This window comes from Gekko japonicus, unplaced genomic scaffold, assembly GCF_001447785.1.
Source record: "Gekko japonicus isolate JY-2015 unplaced genomic scaffold, Gekko_japonicus_V1.1 scaffold4097, whole genome shotgun sequence".
NCBI classification, from domain to species: Eukaryota; Metazoa; Chordata; class Lepidosauria; order Squamata; family Gekkonidae; genus Gekko; species Gekko japonicus.
The window spans coordinates 11,951-15,642 of record NW_015160955.1 but is presented as its reverse complement, the minus strand read 5'-3'; the positions used below and the strand labels follow the sequence as shown (position 1 = coordinate 15,642).

The following is a 3,692-nucleotide window of genomic DNA, read 5'->3' as shown; positions in this document are numbered from 1 at the left end:
GACCATTCATGTGACTGTCCTTCTGGCACCAGCTTATTTGCAGACAGCTTCTGGCATGGGGTGACCTCCCTTGTCCACTCCAAATCTTTATGTCCCTTTTCCCGATTGTCTAAAGTACTGTGGGTCCGTTTCCGGTCTTTTTTGGAACAAGGTGTCTTGGCACATCGTCCCTCTGTAGGAATAACAAGGGTAGAATAAACAAACAGGTGGTTACCATCACCTGATTTTAACAGTGCAGCCCTACACAGAGTTGCTCCAATCAGCAGACTTAGACTGAAGTAACTCTGCATATGGCAGAACTGCCAGTCACCTGCTCTGTACTGCTGAGAGATTCACATCTCTATGGGATGTTATAAGAGATAGGTAAAGAATTCGGGATTTAAAGGATTGCATGTTACCACCTTTTCTTTTATTCCTTGCTCAGTTGGTTGTGTTTACATATTCCATGCGCAATTTTTATTTTCTTATCAAATTTTACATTTTCAAGGTGGCCAGCTCACAATCTCTGACCATGCTAAAGCCCCTGTTCTATCCAGATACACCAAGAGCACACCAGGGAAGGGTGTAGTTGCTAGCCCTAGTCCCTGCAGTGTTCGACCAGGTATGCTGATCTATTCAGCAACCAGAGAGGGAAAGGGGGGACGGGGACGAGGAAAGCCTTTAAATGGCAAAGCAGCAGAGTGTGCCTGAGTAGGCCCAGAGCTATGGTGGGGCTATTTGGGGCTCTGCCCCTCCCTTAAAGGGACAACCCCACAAGATTGCCTTCCAAAAATGCTTTTAAAATTATTTTTGAAAGGTGCACACTCCCTGGTGGTACCACAGCCAACCGTACGCCAAACAGACTCGAGAATCGGTTTTTTAAAAAGACGTGAGTGAGAATCACCTTCCTATAAGCAGAAGCTGCAGTGTCAGTGCCTCTGCCTTTTTAGAAGATTTTTTTTATCGAGGTGAGAATCACCTTCCCACTAGAAAAAGCCACGGCGGCGCCTCCTTCCTCCCCCCACCCCAGCTCTTCCTTTTAGAAGCCTTTTAGAAAGCTCCGGCGCACGCGTCTTGGCTCAGCGATCCTCCAGCAGCATGTTCCTTTCTTCCTTTCTGGAGCTGGAATCGGTAAGTAAGTTTTCTTGATTTCCTTGATTTAAAGAGGGGGTGGGTGGGTGTGGGCAGGAGGTGTTTGTGCTACATTTCATTTACGCCTAAAGGGTATTGTGGGGGTGTTTGTGCTAACATTTCATTTATCTCTGGGGTGGGTGTTGTGGGGGCTACATTTTGTGTTTGTGATACATTTCATTTATTACAATCAGATACTTTCTGTTAGATGTCGTGTCTTTTAACAACAACAGTAATAAACTGGAAACATATTTAAGTGAGAAACGACTGGTCTTTATTAGTATTTATTAGTAATACTGTTGTATTTATTATTAGTTTAAAGTACAGCTGTTCACAATTTTTTTAAATTTGAAAATAATGGCAAGCACACGAGAGAGAGAGAGAGAGAGAGAGAGAGAGAGAGAGAGAGAGAGAGAAAGACAGAGAGAAGGATGAGAGTAAGAGAGAGAGCGAGCGCGAGAGAGAGAGAGAGAGAGAGAGAGAGAGAGAGAGAGAGAGATATTTAGGAAGTGAGGAAGAAGAGCCATGCTGGGCTGGAGACCCAGGATGCTCTTTAATTTTCTCACTCCCGTCACTGTCCCCTCTAAGCTGAGTTAGTGTGAGCTAGCTCGCAGTTTTTTAGCCTCCGTCTCACACATTTTTGTCTTAGCTCAGGGACGATGGCTCCAGAGCAAACTAATTCATGCAGCAGCCAAATCACTCGCTCAGAACTTTAATGCCCAGTAGCTTGCTCACAAAGTAGAATCTTTGCTCACAAGACTCCACAGCTTAGAGGAAGCACTGCTCCCACGTAGACAGAAACGAGGACTTATGGGACCTGTATTGAGCTCAACTGGTGTGGTTAGTCCAGTCATCATTAGTTAGCAGAGTACTTAAATAAAGCTACAAATGCAGGAGTGTCACTTTACCAGGTTACTCAGCTTACAAAGGTACACCAGAGCCACACTGCAAGTTTAGAAGAGAAATACTTCTCTCTTTATTTGAGAAGTACACTTTGGACAGGAAAGAGCAGAGATTGATAGAATATTAACTTACTAGCTAAAGGATGGTGACAGACGACGAGAGGCCTATCTGCCTCGTGGTGCTAAGAGAGGACTGCATGTCCCTCTCGGTGTGTGCAAATAGAGAGCACGTCTTCATCCAGAGAGAAAAGGAGGATGGGGAAACTGATTCCTGAGAACACAAATCTGCATTTCAAAGAGGACAGTGGCAGAAGAGTAGATGCAAGGAGAAAGGTCAGTATGCCTGTCCAGCTATTTAATCTCACTTGCCACTCAGTCTGGAGGTCTGAGACAGGGGACATCACATTTGGAACTTCCAACACCCCCTCCCTCTCGATGGACTGTGGCTCAACTGGACCAACTTCATTCCATCTCTCAGGACTTCAGATTGTTCTCCGGGTAGAGGCTTGGTCAGCGCATCTGCAATCGTCTCTTTTGTTGGGCAGTGGATCAGCTTGACAGTTCCTTCTTGCAGCAGATGTCTCACCAGGTGATACTCCACATCAATATGCTTGATATGCTGGCTCACATCTTCTTTCTCAGAAATGCAGATGCAACTTTTTTTGTTCTCATATACTACAACAGGCTTTGGTACCAGCCAATGTTCCTCTTGACAGCCTAGTGCTGCTGACACATATTCAGCTTCAGCGGTGGAACTTGCAACTACACTTTGCTTCTTGCTTGACCAACTCATAGGTCCTCCACCAAAGAAAACTATATGGCCACTGGTGGACTTTCTGTCTGTTAAGTCTCCAACCCAGTCTGCATCCACATAGGTAACTAGCTTAGGGCTGTCATTTGCAGACAATTTAAGTTTAAGATCTGCAGTGGTCTCACAAGAGTTATAAGAGATTTCCATTCTCCATTCTCTTTTTGTGGGCTTTGCATTCTTTCTATGTAATGGTCCCACAGCGAATGTAACATCTGGTCTGGTCAAAGTAGAAATGTGCATACCTAGTACTTGGGTGGAGCATCATCCAGTTTCAGGCTTCTCACCAGATCTCTAATCTTCTGCCATCTGGTTCTCTCTGTATCTGTATGCCAAGGTAGTGTGCAATGCTGCCAAGTTGCTTCGGTTCAACGTCTTTGCTTAGATGATCCAAGGAGTGCAGTGTTCGGTTTCGTATCCCAGGCTTTTGCAGACTGACGGGATGTGGTAGAGGTGTTCAATCTCCGTCCCCTTGCATGCTGCAACACTCCGGAGTGTTCTTACTGGAGCTGGTAAGCAAGAGATGTCAAAATGCAATGCAGGCTCCGATGTTCCCACCATCTCTGCAAGCAGATCCATTCTCAGGGGTGGAACACCTTTTTGGAGCGCATTGATCATGTCACCTCTGGATGCCTGGTTTCTCTGGGCTCCCTTCGTGGTTCAGTGCATGTGATGCATCTCTGGGTTGCATCTGTGGTCCAGGTACGGCTGGTGGAGCATCCTGGGACATCTCATCTGCCAGGATCACTTCAGGAACTTCCCTGGTGTTTCCCACATCGAGGGATGCCAGCTAGTTGCCCACTTCAGTGTCAGTCCCCTCTGAACCTGGAGGCCTTTCACTTTCATCCAAATGAACAGATCTGCTGATAGTG

The 3,692-nt window shown here is 46.1% G+C and overlaps 1 long non-coding RNA gene across 1 annotated transcript in view; it reads right to left on the bottom strand.

Moving 5' to 3' along the window:
• Nucleotides 1–101: 101 nt before the first annotated feature.
• Nucleotides 102–3,692, bottom strand: part of LOC107122259 — an 11,465-nt gene continuing 7,874 nt past the window's right edge. The window contains exon 2 of the long non-coding RNA XR_001482902.1: nt 102–172. This is a non-coding gene — a long non-coding RNA (uncharacterized LOC107122259). The remainder of the gene's footprint in view (nt 173–3,692) is intronic.